Genomic DNA, 21,268 nt, shown 5'->3' with positions numbered 1-21,268 from the left:
TTTTTGTTGCAGGAGATGCCTGAAATCTGACTTGTACCTTGGGTAGACCTCTGGGAAAATTGGTGAGCCAATCACACAAGCGGGAAATTATGTTTCTGGGGAGTGGTCAGTACAGTCAGGTCAGGTAGCCATATTGCAATGCATTCTCAGAAAATTACAGTGGCCGCAGATTGAAAAGGAAAGGTAATTTTTAATAACATTCAATTACAATGATTAGTGTCGCAATTATATGTGCTATATTATTTTTTTTTTTTTTTGCAATTTTTTTCCCCACGAAAGTGGAGTTACCCTTTAAATGCGAACTTTACATTTATATTTATATATATAATTATATATATATATATATATATATATATATATATATATATATATATATATATATATATATATATAAATATTTAAAAAAAACAACAACAAGGGATGCAGTTATTTATTTATTTAAAAATCATTAAATTTGCATTTGAATTAAAACTAGAATAAATACCTAAACCTGACTTAGTTTCGGCCTCCTATAATACTCAGCAGCATGCAAACTGTGATGGGGATAATGTACTTGGAGCCAATCGGGTATTCTGCTTTCATGGGACTTTACTTTTAGGAAATAAATCCTTTAATTAAATCCCCTAACCCCCTTTGACATACAGCCTACCCTTTAAACACCTTAGAAATTATTGGGACTGTGGCATGCATGCACACTAAAAAGAGGAGCCAGTGAAGATGGTTTTGTTGGAAAGGCTGTGCGGCACCGGGCAAGGACCTACAGTACAGACAGTTAACAGAGAAAAAAGTAAGTATTTATAATAAGTTTGCACTCAGAGGGATTGGCTAACTACCGGTAATTAAAGGTCAAATTTACAGAAAGTGAACTTTTCCATTAAAGGTACTAAAAGAGACATTCTGACAAGAGAAGAGAGATGACCTCATCAGTCTGTTGCTTTTTCTTCACTGTCCAAACACAAGCTTAAATTAGGGAGGTGACTTAAGCTGACCATACATTATATGTAAAGCGCTGCGTAAATTGATGGCGCTATATAAGTACCTGAAATAATAATAATAATAATACCATTTTTTTATTCAATTTCCTTTAGATTTACCTTCTACTATGTAGTACAAATGCCCGTCTGATTGCATACAAATTGAAAGTATTTAAGTTTGACCTCATATTATATGACTTTGGTAAATCTAAAGGAAAATTGTACAAGAAAAATTGTATAACATATGACCAGCCTAAGTTCTGCTGCTTTAACAACCATCATGCTAAAATACAAATTGAAATCAATCTGTTACCTCTAAAGAAGACAGTAAAGTTGGCCATAGATGAATTGAAATTCAGCCAGTTCAGCAGGGACAAGACAAATTTTGATCCAAGTGCGGCAGTCCTCCTTGACAAACGTCAATCTAGCGATCAACTTCAGTGGCTGCAGCCAGTGTGTAATCTGACAGTGGAGTGTCCCAACTGTCAAAATACAATGTATCAGCAAGGAGAATTCCTTTATCCACCTCACCGGTGTGGATGGAGGAATCTCTTCATTTTTTTCTTGATTACTCCGTTGGCTGATCGAGAAAATACTAATAATTTATGGCCAGCTTAAGTACTAATCTCTCCCTCTGCCTGCCACTGAACATCCCTCTGATAACAGGTAACATTTCCTAAAAAAAAGACACTTCCAGAGAGTCGATCTCCTGGTCGACTGCTGCACTTAGTGGGTACTCCCACTGACCCCTAAGTCAGTGCAGGACCCAGTAGTGGTGTAGGGGTTGGTGGAAGGAACCCCTTAGTTCATTTGGGAGATTAGGAAGGTCAACACTTTCAGAACTGTTCATTTCTGAAGAATCCTCAGCCAGGAGCCATTGAATAGTGCAGACAGAGCACTTTGTAGTAGTGGCTGGCAACGCAGCTAATTAAATTAAATTAAGAAGATAATAAATATAATTTTGCTGGTGGTGAAAGCGATAGCAGGTCATGAGATCAGTCAATAGTTTGTGGAATGTTTCAATATAAGGCCAAATTGTATTCCTTTTTGAAAATCAAAGCACTAACTGATAGAACCTCTGACACAACACGTATCTACAAATCTAGAGCTTTGAATAAGAACTAGTTGTTACACACGTGTCTCAGCTGTTCTAGCAGTTGGTCTCCCATGTGGAAATAAAGTCTGGCCTTTTATTGAACACTTCACAGAGGGCTATTCATCTTTGATGATCCCTAGGAGCACCATCAAATATACCATAACCAAATGGAAAGAACATGGCACAACAGCCAACCTGCCAAGAGATGGCCGCACACCAAAACTCATGTCTGGTGCAAACCCAACACATCACATCACCCAAAGAACACCATCCCCACAGTGAATTTACAGAGCCGGAGTCTCGGAAGGAAGAGGGGCAAAGTTGGACGCGGCCTGCAAAGCGGACAGCGTGGGCTTCATTTGCAGGTAAGTGTCTTATAATGGGCTAGTATTCGATGCATACTAGCCCTATTATGCTTTTAACTTGCAGGCCTTGCAGGGAGCAAAAGAGGAAGTAAACCCCATAGGGGTTTACTTCCTCTTTAAGGACAGAAATATCAACCACAGAATCACTGATGCGTTTAAGAAATTGTCCAGTGGTTTTACAGTCTAGCATCTACCAAATACTAAAGCATCCATTTGTGGTGGACCACCCATTAGATAAGGATAAAAAAACAAATATTCACATGTTGGTTTATTAAGGGCCAGGGCTCTTTTTCAGCGGGAACACAGGGGAACGCATTTCCGGCACCTCCAGAACTAAATGTATGTAATAGCATGGGGTGTGGGGTGTGCTGGAGGATCTATTGATGTTGGCTGCTGGGGGATCTTTTGCCACTGGTGGGGATCTGATTTTGTGTGAGGGTCTATTGTTGCTGATGGGGAAACTATTGTTGCTGGGGATGGGGGTCTTATGTTGCTGGTGGGGATCTACTGTTGAGGGAAAGGTCTATTTTTACTGGCTGCTGGAGGATCTATTGATGCTGGCTGCTGGGAGAGCTGTTGTTGCTGCTGGAGGGGGGGTCTAATGTTGCTTGGGTGGATATTTTGTTACTGGGTGTGATTTTTTTTGTGGGTGGTTCACTGTTGCTGCAGGGAATCTATTGTTTTTGGGGTGGAGTCCATTGTTGCTGGGGGAGTCTATTGTTGTGTGGGGATCTATTGCTGGGATTCTATTCCTAGCTGCAGGGGATCTATTTTACTGCTTTTCTTTTTATCATTAACATGTTCCATACAAATGATTTAGCACCACAAAATGGTACTTGGTTCTGTATTCTCTAAAAGAGGCAGTACTGGTAGGTGGGTAGGGGGTGGAATCAAGGGACATGGTCAGAGGTGGGTAGGAGCAGAGACAAGGGGTGACTCAGACGGGGGGAGTTCCTGCACCTATTCTCCGAGAAAAAAAGCCCTGTTAAGGGCCATGTCTCGTTTCTGACTTTCCCCGCTCTAATGCCCCATGCACACGGTTGGATTTTCCAACGGAAAATGTGTGATAGGACCTTGTTGTCGGAAATTCCGACCGTGTGTAGGCTCCATCACACATTTTCCATCGGATTTTCCGACACACAAAGTTTGAGAGCAGGCTATAAAATTTTCCGACAACAAAATCCGTTGTCGGAATTTCCGATCGTGTGTACACAAATCCAACGCACAAAGTGCCACGCATGCTCAGAATAAATAAAGAGATGAAAGCTATTGGCTACTGCCCCGTTTAGAGTCCCGACATACGTGTTTTACGTCACCGCGTTCAGAACGATCAGATTTTCCGACAACTTTGTGTGACCGTGTGTATGCAAGACAAGTTTGAGCCAACATCCGTCGGAAAAAATCCTAGGATTTTGTTTTCGGAATGTCCGATCAATGTCTGACCGTGTGTACGGGGCATTATAGTATTTTTTAAATGCCCATAATAAGTGTACTTAATGATTCTGATTAATCTAGCTTGGACCAAGCAATCCACCATGTTCAGGAACTACTACAGTACCCACTGTTAGTAGCGAGATGTCAATAAAGGTGATTTATCATATAGTTTAGTACTATAAACTATAAAACTGTAACCTGGTGCTCATGGTGTAAGAAGTGTAAAACCTTACATCAAGTAACTGGAAATTGAAAAAAAAGGCTGTAAACTGGAAGGAAGAAAAACAAGAGTGACAACATTATATGTATGACTCAGAAACCTTTAGAGGATAATTTCCATACTAAAGTTCTCTTTGTAAGGCACAGAGAAAAGATTGCAAGAGTTAGCCGTAATAGTATTAGTCACACAAGTACAGGATACTTGACCATTTCATGGCCCTAATAGGTCAGAAGTTTACTTTTACACGTAGGGTATACTTGACCATTACACAGCTCTAATTGGCCCGAAATTTATTTGTACACATGTACAGTATACTTGATCATTACCATAGAGTCATCTATACCAGATTTGTTAGAACAGTCCCACATCATGGCCCTCCTGACGATGCTGTGTCCTGAGCAATGTTTCAAGATCACATTGTCACCCATATTAAAGTTACTGTGGGTGCCCAGCTACTTAATAAGGCATTTATTATGGTGATAGGGGATTTCCACAGAATTAGAGTCAAGGTTGGTTGGGCCACTCCAGTAAGAGGGCAGGGCCACCTAGTCACTGAGTAGGCCTGAAGCAGGCTGTGAACAGGAATAACTGTGTCCCAGGGACCAGGGCTGAAATGTTGGTGAGTAAGTATAGCTCAAAGCAAAAAAAAAAAATAAAAATGAGCGTAGGGCTAACATTAGGAGGGACACAGGGTTGAGAGGGTTAACAGTTTTGTCTCTCTTAACTTGGGCTGCAGGGCATTGGTCAGCATTGCGAGGTTGAGGGTCCGCAAGTGTCAGATTGTGAGGAAGCAAGGGGGACTGTACATTCGGGGCAAGACATGAGGAGGAGAAACATTCCTCCACGGCTCTCACATGGCTGATTCCCAGCATCTAGAGGCGCAGCTCCGCTCCATGGCAGACTCTATGGGGACAGATTGGCTGCAGAGCCAGATTGCAGCCCTGCTGGGATCTTAGGCATCAACTTCGGGTGAGACATAGAGCAGACGCGCTTGGCAGGCACACCCCCAGGAGCGTTTTAGCCCTTCTGGTTCCCCACAAGCCAAGCGCCACCCAGGGATCCCAGATTTGGACCGTCCAGCCCAGCCGGCTCAGCCTCCTCAGGCTAGCACCAATGCGGAGAAATCCCCGTCATGAGCAGAGCTTCACGGAAGGGGGACACCCCTGGTCCCTGCCAGGCTGAGAAGGAGTCCACATATGGTCGCCTCCCTGGTGAGAGCCGTGTCGGGACTGGCGGTTCAGAGTGGGTTGAGTCGCCAAGCGGGTCATGGCCAGTCGGGCAGAGCGGCCGGAAACCCCATCACCCCCAGATCTGGGCAGGATCCACGGAACGAGTTGGAGCAGCAGGGCTCCTCCCGCCAGTGGGGGGTGAAGAGGAGCCATGCAGCATCGGGCGGGCATGTCAGTCCAGTGGGGCAGAGGCGCAGGAGGGACAGCAAACTACCAGGGCCATCTGTGGGCGGTGCATACCCACCAGCCCGGAGCCCAGACGAGTGTCAGGATTCCTCGCGTTCCAAGGAGGAGCTGTCCAGCAAGGAATATGACGTCGCTCTGCTGAGCTCCGCAATGATGGATTCTGGAACGGCGGCTGTGGGATCTGGTCCTGGTGGGCCTGGTAAGTCCACATCTACTACTGTTTCTTCTTTACAGCTTTCAGTGTCCCCAGTGTTGGGTTTTAAAGGGGGACAGGGTCCCAGGGTGGGTTTAGGTGTCCCTACCTCTCCGGCAGGCAAGGCCTCTCCCCCATGGCCGGTGGGCCCTGGACCCACTGGGATGGGTGATTCCACAGCCGTACACGACCTTTTGGTCGGACTGCGTTCCTTGGTACAACGTTTTGATGTAGGTTCGTCTGCGGGTGCTGCGCCGGTGGAGGCTTGGGTTCCATACTCGCTTGGGGTGGGTCGGGCGGTTACCCAGGTTCCGGCAGTTTCTGTACCTGCGCCTGATCAGGTGCAGGTGGCTGGAGTGGGGATATGGTGACTGCGGGGGGCGGGTGCCGCTACCTCTGCGGACCTGCAGAAGGAAGCTAGTGAGAATATGGAGTTCGCTTGGCTGATTCGGCCAAATGCGAGGTGTATGTATGTTTTGGAGGTCCTTTGGGTGGGAAAAAATTTGGCGCGGGGACTATGTGGAGATTTTCATGTTGTTGCCTCGAGAAGTTTAACTTGGACCAGATTAAAGTGACTGTAAGGGTTAGTTTTTTCTAAAATAACAAACATGTCATACTTACCTCCACTGTGCAGCTCGTTTTGCACAGAGTGGCCCCAAACCTGCTCTTCTGGGGTCCCCCGGCAGCTCTCGCGGCTCCTCCCCGCATCAGATAACCCCTAGGAGAAGCGCTGTCCTGGGGGATTACCTTGCGGGCGCACTTCAGAGTCCAGAATTTGCGTCCATGGCCGCCGAATGCTGGACTCGGCCCCGCCCCCCAGTGCCTGCGTTCATTGTATTTGATTGACAGCAGCGGAAGCCAATGGCTGCGTTGCTATCAATCTATCCAATCAAGAGCCAGGACATCATGGAGAGAGGGAGAGCGCGTCACCGCCAACAGAATTACGGGCTCTCAGGTAAGTGAAACGGGGGCTGGGGGGCCGGTCACTGCCAGGTGTTTTTTAAACCGGAAGAGTCCAAGAAGGAGGATGAGGAAAAGCTCATTACCATCTAATCCCGCAGACGTTTAGCAACTGGCTCCAGGCCTTCGCCATCTTTGCGAGCGTAATCAGGGAAAAAATCCCCGAGAATTGTTCCTCTCTTTTTTGTTATCTGGATGCCATTAGCGAGGCCCAGAGGGTGTATGGGGGAGTGGCTTGGCTTAGGTTTGACGAACAGTTTCGTCAATGAAAGGCTGTGTGGCCATCGTTACGCTGGGATCATAAGGACATCAGTTTATGGATGAAACTTATGTCCTCACCACGAGCCTCCACTTTGTTCTTTTCCAGGGGGGGCCGGGAGTCTGACCGCACCCAAGCAACCAGCAGCAAAATGGCGGGGCCAGTGTTGGCAGTACAACAAGGGTTAGTGTACATTCGGCTGCCGATACAAACACGAATGCTCTCAATGCGGGGGGGCTCACCCCCTGTCTCGCTGTTTCAAGGCTGGCAGGTCATGTCCCGGCGATACTACAGAAAAAAGGCAGGACACCAGTGAGGGTGGACAGGATGGCCCCCTTTCTAAGTAAATATCTGGATCAGCCTACAGCTCGGTTGTTGTTGCAGGCGGGTTTTGTGGAGGGCTTCTTGATCCCTTGTTCCCTTTCTCAAATCCCTCCCGCGGCTGACAATTTGCAGTCGACTTTGTTACTCTCTGAAGTGGTTTCCGAAAAACTCTCTAAGTAGGTGTTACTGGGCCGCCCATCTGCCCGGTTGCAGTGGTGAAGGAGTATTTACGGCTTTGACTTACGGCTTGCAAATTACGCAGATACAAGGAAAATTTTGATACTTGGTGCCTCCAAGGATTGGCAATTTTAAAAAGTGTTACGTTATTTTATTTGGTAAATATTGATTAAATAATGTGTTATTTGTTGTAAATAAAGGGACCGAAATGGCCAATTTACTCCAACGGTTGTGTCAGGGTATTTTTTGGGTATGGTCTAGTTGGGGTAACGGGTTGGTGGTGCAGCATGCAGTTATACAAAAGGGTCGTATACATCTGGGGTGTCTTGGTCATGTACTGTATCACATGGCTTTGCTAAGCTTGAAGTTTATTTTCACACATGTACAGGATACTTGATCATTGCATGGTCCTGATAGTCCCAAAAGCTGTTTTAACACATACTGTATACAGGCTGCATCACCATTAAATGACCCTGAAAATTCCAAAGTTTATGTTCACACATATACAGGATACTTGCATGACTTTGATAAGTCTGCAGTTTATTTTCACACACATACAGGATGCTTTACCAGTATATGGTTCAGATAGCCCCAAAGTTTATTTTCACACTCATACTGGAATCTTGACCATTATATCATATGGTTTTGATAGAACCAAAGTTTATTTTTACATACATACAATGTATGACTTTACTACATGGCTCTGAAATGTAACATTGATTTTTTTTACACAATACTTGACCGATAAATACCTACTAAGTCTTCCTGAAAACTCAGACGTTTCCGTAGTCTCCTGAAATCTTGACAGAATCTCCCAGTTTCAGTGGCAGGGTGTGGTGCAAGCTGGTCTCAGGCTTCACTAAAGGACTCATGGACTAATCAAATTGTGCCAGTCACCATGGAGGAAGCACCATCCTGCTACCAAGGGCTGATGAGGGCTGATGCTTTTGGTTTATGGACAGTGTGTGAGATCTCCCTGGGAGAGCAGGGACCCGTGGTTGTAATTGAGAATGAGAGATGTGTACTGCAGAGATGAATGGGAGCATGAGTACAGAGAAGAAGGCTATTGGGAAGAAGGAGTATGATGTTTAAGGGGCTATGATGGGGGATAATGCATAGCTGCATGTTATCATGACTTTGTATAGAGATTTTGGTAGTGGCTGGAGAGTTTACACCTATCAGAAGGGAGTTTTGTAAACTCTGTACTTTAACTGATGTTGATTCTATCTGCGTGGGGAATCTTATCTTTGTATGGGGATTGGAGCATTTATTCACCACCATTTGATTGCCCCATAAACTTCTTCTTGAGCTGCCATAACATAGCTCTGATAGGCGTAAAGTTTTTTTTCACACGCATACAGAAAACTTGACTAGTGCGTGGCTCTGACAGGCCCAAAGTTTGAGCTGTACACACACGTAATCAGATCTTCAGTTATAAATAATTTGTGTAAAACTGTGCGTAACATCATGCATGGTGTAAAAATCTTTAGGAAGAACAGCTATAAAAGTATAAAAACTTCACATTACGTTTATAACATGTAGGACAAACATTTACTTTACGGGACCAATGCTTATGTCATTAGTATGCATTATGCATTGATTTCACTCTACTTCCCCTTTGCCTTGCTGTTACGGGATAAAGATATTCATTTTGCTCATGTGTGATGCAAATTTGTGGCTTGCTGAAGTCACTTCCTCTTAATACTTCCAGTTAACCCCTTAGTACTAAAGCTTCCTGTATGAGCAAAGTACAATTTTTTTTAATGTATAACTAGTTTAAACAGGACAAATATATCTCACGTGTAAATATATCTTCACCTCACAGTGAAACTACTGCTTCACCCAATTTATAACTGGGGCATGCTTAGATATTACTGTAAGTTACGTTTTCTAATGGCAATAAATTGTGGTAACGATTTTTTAACATAGAATAATTTAAAGTGTGTAAAAAGTTAAGATTTTTGAAAATTTTGTACAGAGTAGGGAACAATTAGAACCTAATTTAGGCTTTTAGTAATGTCTATATCTTTCCTAACTTATTTAGGTGACCATTGTCTTCAAGACAGAAAGTGATGAGGAATATAATATTTTACAGTTGTCAATAGAAAAAAGGGTAAGGTAGGTCCTTCCAGTGGGAACACCTGTTGCACTGACAATTGTCTTAAGCTGGCCATAGATGAAGCAAACTACAGCCGGTTCATCAGGAACTGACTGAAATTTGTTTAGAGGGTAGCCCTGTCGGCTACCTACCACCCGATATCCCTCAATGGGAAAGTCTGGTACTGCTGCCAAATGTAGCGCTGTATACTGTATGTAACTGATGCTACATACAGTTTATACTGGCTGACAGTGGGCGCATTTATTAGTATAGGTAATAATTTGTTTGGGCCAGCGTGGCCCAAACTAACTCTTAAGGGCCAGGACACATCATAGAAACGCAGTCCGGATATGTTCCAGGTGCTTTTCTGCATGCACATTTTTGATGCGTTCCAGTGCGTTTTTTATGCGTTTTTGATGCATTTTTGATGCAGTCCAGTGCTTCCCCCCCCCTCTTTTTTCTTAACCTTGAATAAGGGCAGTGCGTTTTTGGTGCATTTAGGTGCATTCCAGTGTGTTCCAGTGCGTTTTTGATGCGTTTTACAGCGTTCAAGTACAGTCCAGTGCAGAAAAAATGCAGCATGTTCTACTTTTTTTTCTGGAACTGCAAGCACTGGTGTGAACTATGCCATTGAAAACCATATAACCTACTTTCCATGCGTTTTTGATGCAGAAAAAAACGCACTGGACTGCATCTGGTGTGAACTGGCCCTTAAGTAAAAGAAAACATGGAGTTTGGCTTTAACTATCAAAAGTGTTTTACTGTATAAACCTTGTATCTAACCTTTAAATTATTCCATTTGTTATTTTAAAAAGCTGAAATAAAGGAAAAGTAGTGATGAAAAAAAAGCATTTTTTTTTTTCGCCCATTTATCCTCATGGTTTACGTTACTAGAAGCATGGCAGAGGGAAAGCGCATGCGCGGAGTGTCAGAGGAGGCAGCCTGAACTCGGAGATCCGTCTCGCTCCTGCCTACCCGTCACCACCTCAGCCACCAGCCGGCCCTATGATCCATCCCCCCCAGCTACACTAGCAGCGGACCAGCGAGAGAAAGTACCTGGACACAGGGGAGCAGCCGTGAGGGGACGGAAGGTTCCCATCTAGGCCCAGACATCCTTGCCTCGTGATCCCGTCTCCGGTACGGCCTACACAATCCCGCGGCCGCGGGAGGACGGACACCCGGTCCTCTCCTCTGGGTTTGCGGAGCCAGAGACCGCATCCTAGCAGCCGGGATTGCTTGAGATAGGCCGGGTTCTGTCAGACACCGGCCTACTCAGTCTGGCCACCATTCCGGCCTACTAGGCCTAGCCACGATTCTGGCCCTGCTCCACAGCCACAGACAGCTGGATGTTTCCCCTCTTCACAGGGGCCCAGTATCTAGGAGACTAGCAGGGCATAGTGCCCATGTGCTCAGGCTCAGCCAGGTGAAATTTGTCCCTCCAACCCAAATTCCTTTACTCAGCCCCAGCAGCTGGCAAGATGGCGGCAGGAGCACAGTGTGAGGAGGAGGATAGGGGGGAGGACATGGAGGCAGGAACAGATGGAGGCCCACAGCTATCTTCTCAGCCAGGGCCGAATGCTGTGAGTAATCTGCTTACCCAGTTGCTATCACCTGCTTCCACTGTGTCCCTCCTTGAGAGGACACTGGAGAAACTGATCACCACCCCTATGAGGGACCCCACGGCTAGCCCTGCAACACCAGAGCTCAGTCACAAGCTCCCCCACACAACAAAATGAATTTCAAGTTATGATGAACACTTTCTCCAGAATGCTCTCCAGGGGCCTTGCCCAAACTGCGTCTCAAATGACATCCACTATTTAAGCAGACCTCCAAACCTGGGAACCAGGATTGAGGCCATTGAACACAAGACAGATCAGACAGTCGCCAGAACACTTCCCACATTCAAGATCTGCAAGACCAACTAGACAATGCCCTCTCCAAAATCGACGACTTGGAGAATCGTCCTAGGCGTTACAATTTCCGAATCAGAGGGCTTCCGGAAACTGTCACGGATGTTCAGAAGGTAGTTCGTACCTTTATAAAAGATATTATTCCTGATATCCAGAAGCCCCACTTAGAACTGGACAGGGCTCACAAAGCCCTGCATCCCCCTCACTCAGATGGCCTGCCCAAGGACATAGTTGTCAAACCCCACTACTACGGAGTGAAGGAAGAAGTTATGCGCACCTCTAGAAGTTACTACCGCATCCCCTTCCCTTGGGCCTGGGGAGGGGGGCTTCGCACTCTGATAAGGGGTGCCTTTCCCCCCCGGTACCCACGGTCGGGGGATTCTACCTTGGCAGGGGGAGCCATACAGGCTCATTCTTGCTTATTTGTAATAGAGGGGATTTCCCTTCATAACCTAGTGTCAAGTGACAACCGCTCTGGCCAAGTTTTGGCCAGAGCGGTGGTCATGCTCCTCCCTCTGCCTCTGTGAGCCGAATGTTGGCTCTCCTGAAGACAGATGCTGTTATGCCGCCCAGGCAGACTTTTACGTGGTCACACATTAGAGTGGGGGCAGGTATATCTGCTCCTATCTATGTGACACTGAGGAGATCAGTGGGAAACTTTTCCCATGACCTTCCCGGACCCTTTCTTGCTGCGATTCTCCTTCTATTCCTCATTTCCTGGCTCTCCTTACCTTCTCTTTCTTCTTTCAGGCACTATGGAAGCAATATATTTACACTGCCGAAGCAGGCACGCCTCCTCTATTCTCCTACAAGGTTCTTAACGGAATTCTCTTGGAGGTAGGTCTCTATTCAGCGATGCATGTCACTTCCCTTTTGATCCATGGCTTTACCTAACAAAACATCTACCCTCATTAAGGTAGCTTCTCACAACGTCCAAGGTCTGAATTCACCACTGAAGCGTCAGAAATATTTTCAGCTCTCCTACTCCCGACATCTCAAGGTACTCCTCTTGCAGGAAACACACTTCCCAAAACAATATAACCCTAAATTTATACATGCCAAGTTCCCCCAATTCTACTTGGCTAATGCGGCAGACAAGACTAAGGGGGTGGGAATATTTTTTGCTAAAAACACTGCCTTCTCTCCCCATAAAGAATTTAGAGACCCTGAGAGTAGATATATTCTCTTGGTAGGAGCATATTATGTTTCATATTATACCCCGAACTGCGGACAAGCCCAGTTCTTCCACTCGATAATAAACACCCTCTTCCCCGTTTTATGGGCACCATAATTATGGGAAGCGACTCCAATATTGCATTGGATAACATGTTAGACAAATCGTGAAATGGTCGAACTCGCTCACTGCGTCCTCCCAAGCAAAGTCTTAAGATTGACAAACTTCTCCACTCCCAAGGGCTAGTAGATGTTTTTAGGGAATTTAATCCAGCTACGAAAGACTATACTCACTATTCTGCTCCCCATTCAACTCTAGCGAGAATAGACCATATCTTGACAGCAAGTTCAACAATCCCGTTTATCACCAAGTCGATAATTAAGGATTCTCTTAAAGGACTTTGGGAGGGCCTCGGGACTTAAAGTAAATGTGACCAAAATCGACGGCGTTAAACATCACCACTCCAGCGCCACTGGTAGAAAGGCTAAAAGAACATTTTGAATTTGCCTGGAATTCGTCACACATTCCTTATTTGGGTATCAACTTGGCAGCCAATATAGATCAAATATATAATAGTAATTACCCTCCCATGTTTAAGAAATTGAGTGTGGATATGTCTAGCTGGGGACAGGGGAACCTGTCCTGGTTGGGTAGGGTGCACTCGTTAAAAATGACACTCTTTCCCAGGATCTTATATCTTTTTCGCTCCCTTCCCATACCAATAAATAAACAGCAATTAGATAAGTTTCAATCCCAGACAACAAAATTTGTATGGGGTAACAAAAGCTATCGCTGCCCTAAGAGTGTTCTGTATAGAAGATTCACACAGGGAGGCCTACGGCTACCAAACCTATGGAAATATTACCAGGAGGCACAACTAGCACAATTTTCTACGGTCTATGCTTTCAGCAATAAACCAGATTGGGTGGACATGGAGAAACAGGCAGTTCCATTACACACTATCAACTTTTTGATATGGTCTCCCCCCAAACAGAGACCTCCAATCTTAGCCCCCACCCTTTCACACTCGATGGCTCTATGTGATGTTTTATACAAATCTCCTCACTTGATCTCGGGTACCCGCCCGTTAAACCATCTTTTTAATAACCCCCAGTTCCTTCCTGGACAAGATATTAGGGCATTTAAATGGTGGACGAACAAGGGCTTATATAGAATTGGCCACTTTATGTCCTCTATGGGACCACTGACGTTAGGTCACTGTGTCAGTAAGCTGGATGTGCCACCTTCCGAAAGGTTTTGCCTACACCAAATTCATCACTTTCTATCCTCCATTTGGGACTAAAAACCTGACCCACCGAAAATTACTATGTAGGAGAGATGGTGTTCTGAAGCCATGGATCAGAGAGGAGGTATATCATTAATCTATGCATCGCTGGTGGAGAACCTGGATAAACCCCCATATGCCCTAAACTGGGAAAGGGATCTGGAGGTCAATTGGGAAGTGGAAACTTAGTTTTCTATATTTCAGCAATCTTTTAAAGTAATGGTAAACATCTCTTTGATGGAAGCCAATCTAAAGGTTATCACCCGCTGGTATATGGTTCCTTCCTGACTGGCCAACATATTCCCAAACTCCTGCCCACTGCGCTTCAGAGGATGTGACCCTTTGGGTTCATTCTTTCACACCTGGTGGGAATGTCCTTGGATTCGGGGGTTCTGGAATAAAATTTGCTATGCAAATTAACCGGACAAACTCTGCTAAAAACACCGGAATTGGCTTTACTAAATAGTGGGCTGGTCGGTTGTATTAAAAATTGGCTTTACTAAATCGACTTTACTAAATAGTGGGCTGGTTGGTTGTCCAAAATCCTTATGGAAACGTATTCATTTTATGTTACTGGGGGCCAAGATAACGATAGCCCGTGCCTGGAAACGACCCTCTGTTTCCTTTGCAGCTGCTAAACAGAAAATATCATGGCTAATGACCTAGGAGAAGACTGCTAGTCTTTTCGTGGATACCTCAGACAAATTTAACACTGTTTGGGAACCCTGGAAGAATTATCTTAAAGTGCCTTTGTGATTTTCAGCTGTGAACTATTGCTTAAAGATGCTCCATAGTGCCCTCTTACCCTTTTTTCCTCTTTGCCTTTCTTCTCTTCTTTTCCATCTATTCCACTCATCCTGTCCATTGATAAAGCTTTATGTGCTCTCATTTGAGTATTGGGGACTAGTCCTCTTGGTAGTTATTGTTGGCAATATAACAACGGCTATGTTGTTAGATTCAAATTTAAATCGTTCAATGATTCTTATTACATATTAATCTGCACTATAATTCAGACCTCTTGTCTCCTCCTATTGTTCATAAAATTGCATGGGTACTGGGCAAAGGTGGCTCTATGAGTAGAGTGTTATTGATGTTTGGTGTATTGTCTATCCCCATCAACACAGTGAGATCCCGTATGGGGTGTCGGGGATTGAGAGATGGTGCCCAATCTCTTGTACTTCTCTACATTTCTCTTTTTATAATTTTTTCTGGTCTCTCCGAGCAGTAGTCACTTCATGGGGGTCCTGAGCTGTAAAATGTATGTGAATGTAATACTCATCATACTATAACATTCATAGGACAGAATGACAGAATGTATGTTCTTATTCTGTGTTGATTTATTATTGTTAAAACTCAATAAAAACTTTGAAACGAAGCATGGCAGAGACGTGTCCTTTGCCTACATACTTTGTGCCCCTCTTTTCCATCTCACAAAATTCTACTAAACACAATAACCTATAATTAGTTATGTAGATGGGAATTTTGTTAGCTATTTACTTTCATTTTGGCATATTATACACTGTGGTTTTCTTGCCCATCTTGAAGGTGATTGTGGAAATCATAGACTTCTGACTTTATGATCTCAGCATAATTTTCCAAAGGTCTTGTCTGGGAAACATAATGAAGTCATAGCATATATGGTTCAATAGTCAGACATCTCTACATAGGTCATCAAAATGAGGAACTAACGTGATCTGGCAGTCTTGTGGAAAAGTCAAATTGTGTTTTTTTTTGTATGATATAAGCACTGGGTGAAATCCCATCTTCAAAACAGACCTAGAGTTCCAGTAAGATCCCAGGAAACACAGTGGAAAAATGTCCCATGTATGACAATGACTTTAAAGAGGAGTTCCAGCCTGGGGAAAAAAAAAGTCAGCAGCTACAAATACTATAGCTGCTGACTTTTAATATAAGGACACTTACCTATCTAGAGATCTCGCAATGTCGGCACCCCAAGCCGATCTGTCCATCGGCTTTGGGTGCAGGCGCCGGCATCTTCACTAAGGGAAGCAGGAAGTGAAGCCTTGTTGCTTCACAGCCTGTTTCCAACTGCGCATGCGTGAGTCGTGCTGCGCTCTCTGAATAGTCCCACTGTCTTCTGGGACCTGTGTGTCTCCCAGAAGGCAGTGGGGGGGGGGGGACCAGAAATGCTGTAGATCGATGCACAACGATTGTGTTGATTTTAAGTGGAAGTGGGAGCGGGTTTTGACAGGTATCTGCCCCCCCCAAAGGTGCCAAATGTGGCAGTGGAGGGGGGGGGGGGGGACAAGCAGAGCTTCCCCTTTTGGCTGGAGCTCCGCTTTAACAAAGTCAGTAACTGAATTTTTTTGCAGTTTTCAAGGATTGTAGTAGTAGTATATCCATTGCAGTGTCATGATATGATTCATCTAGAATGGACCTCAAGGCATGAATACAGTAGGTGTTAACGGACTCACAGTGCAGTACATCACAAAGCACGAGCACTGCATTGGGCTGTGCTTCAAAAAAGTCTGTTTTATTTTCTGTTTTCATACATTTGCAGTCTATTATTGATAAAATGGCTGCATTATTGCAACATGTCAACCTGTATGCAGTAGCGCACCACAATGGAACAATATAGCGTGCAGAAGTCCTTAACACTTTGATCTACACTACTGGCCATTTGATGTGTGAACTATAAGGGCTTAGGAGGAGGTTCTCAAAATTGCAGGCTGTGTATGGCCTAGCCATACGTTTGACAAGACTTCCAGCTTCTTAAATCTGAGCTGCTATATTATTTGAGATCTTGGCACATAGGTTTTAAAGCAGTTCAGAACCTTTTAAGCTGGACGCTTTTATTGTTAAAAGATTTGTCATATTGAAAAACACATGCAGTATATAATTGTCCTATGATGAATTTTAACCTAAAGGATATTAAAACTTTCAAGCAGCTTATTGAAACATTTTTTAACCTTTACCCCCCTCCCATTGTGTTAAATTAACCCACCCCCACACCTCCACTATGTACTTACATAGTTCTGGTATCAAGCTCACCAGCATTTTGTCACAATATTAACCTGTGCCCCATGTGACTTCTATGTCCCACTGTCTAAGCATGTGCAGTAGAATCTCTTACACTTATATGGGACTTATATGGGGCCTGAGAATGCTCTGTTGGATATATAAGGGGAGACAGTCCCTGGTTCCCTGAGGTGTCAAAGAAAAGTTGAATTTGACTTTGCAGCTGCATTAAAGCCAGTGGTGTATCATCCATATGTGCAGGGTGTGTGGGGCACACAGGCCCTGAGGAAAGGAGGGCCCACTGTGCCCTGACAAACACTGCTCACATGGATTAAAAAAAATATCCGCATCCAAAACTTCCCTGAGCCCTAGGTGGGTACAGTAGTGATTATAGGTACCGGGAGCTTTGGAACTTTTTTCCAACTTACTTGCAGGTGGCGGCAGCTGCTGCATGTGCCAATGCTACTGTCCGTAAGCCCTGGCAGACACAGAGTGATATTTTGACTTGCTCCTCCTGAGGGAAAGCGGGCTTGTGAGAGAAGGAAGTAGCTCCTTATACTGAGATTGTGGTCTCACTTCTGTCAGAAGGAGGAGCGTCAAAAGCTACAGCTGAAGGGAGGATTCCACTTTCTCCTCCCTCCAGCCTGTAGGTGGCAAGAGAAAGCAGGTGCTGAGACTAAGAACACTCCTCAGTCTCAGCATGGCACTGCTGTGGAGTGAGGGCAGACTGTCAGTCTTCCTCTCTGTCCTTGTCATGTGACATGTCACATAACTGGAGAGAGGAAGAAGAACCTGCCTCACAATGTGATCTGTGAGTACAAGGGGGAAGAGGGGGGGACAACTCAGCCCTAGACCTCCCCTCCCTACTCCCCACACCCCCCTCTCCACCTCATAACCCCCTCTCTCCTCCCCAGCCCCCCTCTCCTCCTGGGACCCCCTACCCCCCTTCTACTCCTCAGACCCCACCAGACCTCCCTCTTCTCTGCAGACCCCTCCTTCTTCCCCTCAGACCTCCCCTTTCCTCCTCAAACCCCCTGACCTCCCCTCTATCTTCCTCAAACCCCCCCAGACCTCCCTTGTCTCCTCTGACCTCCCTTCTCTCCTCCTCATACCCCCCAGACCTCCCATTTCCTGCTCAGACACCCCCCTCCTTCCTAGACCCCTCTTTCACCCTCCTCAGACCACCCCCTCCTCCTCCTCAGACCCGTCTATCCTTCTCAGATCCCCCTCTCCTCCTTGTTTGCTATCCTACAGTATTACTACTCCTGACAAGAGGTGTAGTAATAGTATACAGTGCAAACACTCTCTGTAGCCATACTGTGCCACATCACCTGTGATCATCATCATGATCACATAGTACAGGCTATATACAGTACGTTAAGACCCAGGCTGCAGTGTTTGCACTGTACAGTATACTATTACTACTCCTGACCTCCTTAAGGCAACTTTCACACTGCCTGCTGCGTTTTCCTCACAGCACGGGTGAAGGACAGTGTAAGTGTGGTTTTCATGTAGGTCCCCTGCACTTTCCCATAGACTTCCATCAAAGGGGGCGTTTTTGGTGCATTTTCTGAAAGCGCACCAAAGATGCAGCATGCAGGAGTTTTGGTGCACTTTCAGAAAACACACCAAAAATGCCCAATCTAATGAAAATCTAAGGAAAAGTGTAGGTAAACCACATTAAAACCACAGGTACACTGCGCTGTGGGGAAACTGCTGAGCAGTGTGAAATGGGCCTACAATGCAACACTGTCTGCAGCCATGAATGAATGATGCAGCCACAACACCATCATTATCATGAAGATCGCACAGTACAGCCTGTGCTATGTGATCATTATCATGATGATGATTATCACATAAGCACAGTGAGAGGATTCCTTTTAGACCTCCTTTACACTTGTGTTTGGGGGATGGTAAAAACACACGGCTCCGGCATTCATTTTTGCTGCCGCCATCTGCTCCTACTTATGTTGCAAAGGCAGTGGAGAGGGAGGACATATGCGGTAGCCGCTGTCTTTTTTTAATAAATAGAAAGCTTCCTCTGATTGGCATAGAGAGGGCAGATGACATCATGAACTCCACCTCAGCCAATCAGAGGAAGTTTTGTGATCATTCAAAGAATAAAAAACTTCCTGTGGGTACTGACCCCAACTCTGTTTCGGGAATGGGACAGGAAGTCCCTGTCCTGCTGCCAGAACAAAGCACTTTATACTGTATATAGCTGAGGCTACATCCAATTAGTACAGGGCACAAGTGTTAGTACACTTGCTTGGGCCAAATAAACCATTTAAAGGGACATTGACAATGGGGTTATGCTTTAAAGGCACACATAGAAAACAATTGTCCTTTCATTGATCTGTGTATATCTAGCACAGGAAAATGCAGGTTACTGCACATAGTATGAACAAGCCCCCACTTTCATGTGTGTCATTCCCATGTTGTCCAGGCAAGGGCTTACACCGGCAGTTGCATTATAACTCCTTTTTTTTTTTGTTTAAACCTTTTACTGCCTTCAGTGTATGTCATACATCAGTGGCAGCATGGGGTGAGTGTGTGTATACCAAATAAGTGTATTGATGGCTTTCAAATGAAAATGGCTTTCTCTGACCTCTGGAAGCTAATGGAGGGCAATCTGTGCACTATTAGCTTCAATGGAGGGCATGTGAGACATCAGAGGTCTAAAAGACTCCCGATATCTTATCAAAAAGAACCTATCATAGCAAAATCATATCACATAGGGGACTTTAGTTTTAGTGAAAAAATAGAAAAGTATCAAAAAATAGTTACATGCAAGCACTTTAAAACCCCCCAAAAATATTATGCCCCATCCCCTCCCCTCCCATAGTACGCAAATGTACAAATGTCGCTTGTACTACACATGTTGCATATTGCTGCGCATTCAGGAATAAGAGCAATAATTATAGGCCCATTATTAACAATTCACTTTAAACTGATGATCTGTAGGGCCACACCCAATATTTAGAGCTCTTTTAACCACGCCCAGTTTTCACCACGGCACACGCAACATTTTCTTTTCCTCTATGTCTAGGTCCCAACTTATGATCCTGCACACAGGCACCCTGATTTCATAAAACGCTCCTGATTAAAGCTTTAGTTTATTGAACTGTTTCTGTTATGGGGTGAAAAATAAGCTAAGCTTGCCCAATGCAATGTTTCCTTCTCACCGGGTCTTCTAGAGCAATGTTTCTCAACTCCAGTCCTCAAGTACCCCCAACAGGACATGTTTACAGGATTTCCCTCAGATGAAAGGGCTGTGGTAATTACTAAGGCAGTGAAGCGGATCAAATCACCTGTACAAAATAATGGAAGACCTGAAAACATGACCTGTTGGGAGTACTTGAGGACTGTAGTTGAGAAACATTGTTCTAGAGGGAGTCATCCCAGGGGCAAGGGACACTGTAGAGTGAACGTGGGAGTCAGCTAGGGTAGGTCCGGGTACTGTCCAGAAAAGAAGAAAGGATAAAATGGGGATATTTTTTGAGTGGAAAACATGGAAGAAAAAGGGATGGGAGTAGACTGCTAGTAGTGTGGGGCATTTTCTTTTTCTGTAAAAAAAAAAAAAGGTTATGGGACGTATGAGAGACGGAGAGGGAAAAAGTGGAATAAATGACATTCCTCTATAAATTTGTATTCTTATTTATGCTCAGGTTCCCCCCAAAGCACAGCTCTCTGCACAGGCTATGTACAGCCCAACAATTATTTTACTGCTAATTTTGTATCGGAGTGCCTATTTATATACTATACTCTAATGCAGGTACAGGCCCCTTTAACTCCGCCGGTTCCCAGACACAGGGTGTATAAATGCATCAGTTCCCCTTCCTCAAGAGAAAGAGACACACACCTGATGAAGCAGAGGAAGCTGGGCAAGTTATCTGCAGCCAAATGTGAGGCCCTCCACTGTCAGGACAGGCAAATTCTACAGAAGATCAGAGCCCTGATTGCTGCCAGAGTAGTCCAGTTCCATTGGAGTGACCCTTTGTCTTTGGATCCCTCCAGCTGTTCACCTGTGTTATTACAGCTACCCGGGACTTCACTGAAAGGGATGTTATCTATTAGGATAAATACAAGTAGTATATTCACAGCTAGACTCTCTGTTGGTATAGGGTATAATAGAGACTATGCTAGGCAGTCATGTGTTACCCTGATTTAGTCACAGAGACATTGCTGTGAAGAGTCCATGTTTGTCTTCAAACTGCATACACTGTGCAGTGTATGGATGTTCTTTGTCATCCTAAAATATTTTTTCATTATTCTGCAGTGTTTGCATATTCCTTAAATTATAACCAATAAGTGCGCAATCTTTACACCAAATAGAAATCAATATCAAACCAGTTTGATAGAAATAAATAATATGTCAACAATAGTGAACAGTAAAAAAAATGTC

This window comes from Aquarana catesbeiana, linkage group LG03 (genome assembly GCF_042186555.1).
Source record: "Aquarana catesbeiana isolate 2022-GZ linkage group LG03, ASM4218655v1, whole genome shotgun sequence".
Lineage (NCBI taxonomy): Eukaryota > Metazoa > Chordata > Amphibia > Anura > Ranidae > Aquarana > Aquarana catesbeiana.
Note: the sequence above shows the minus strand (reverse complement) of the source record.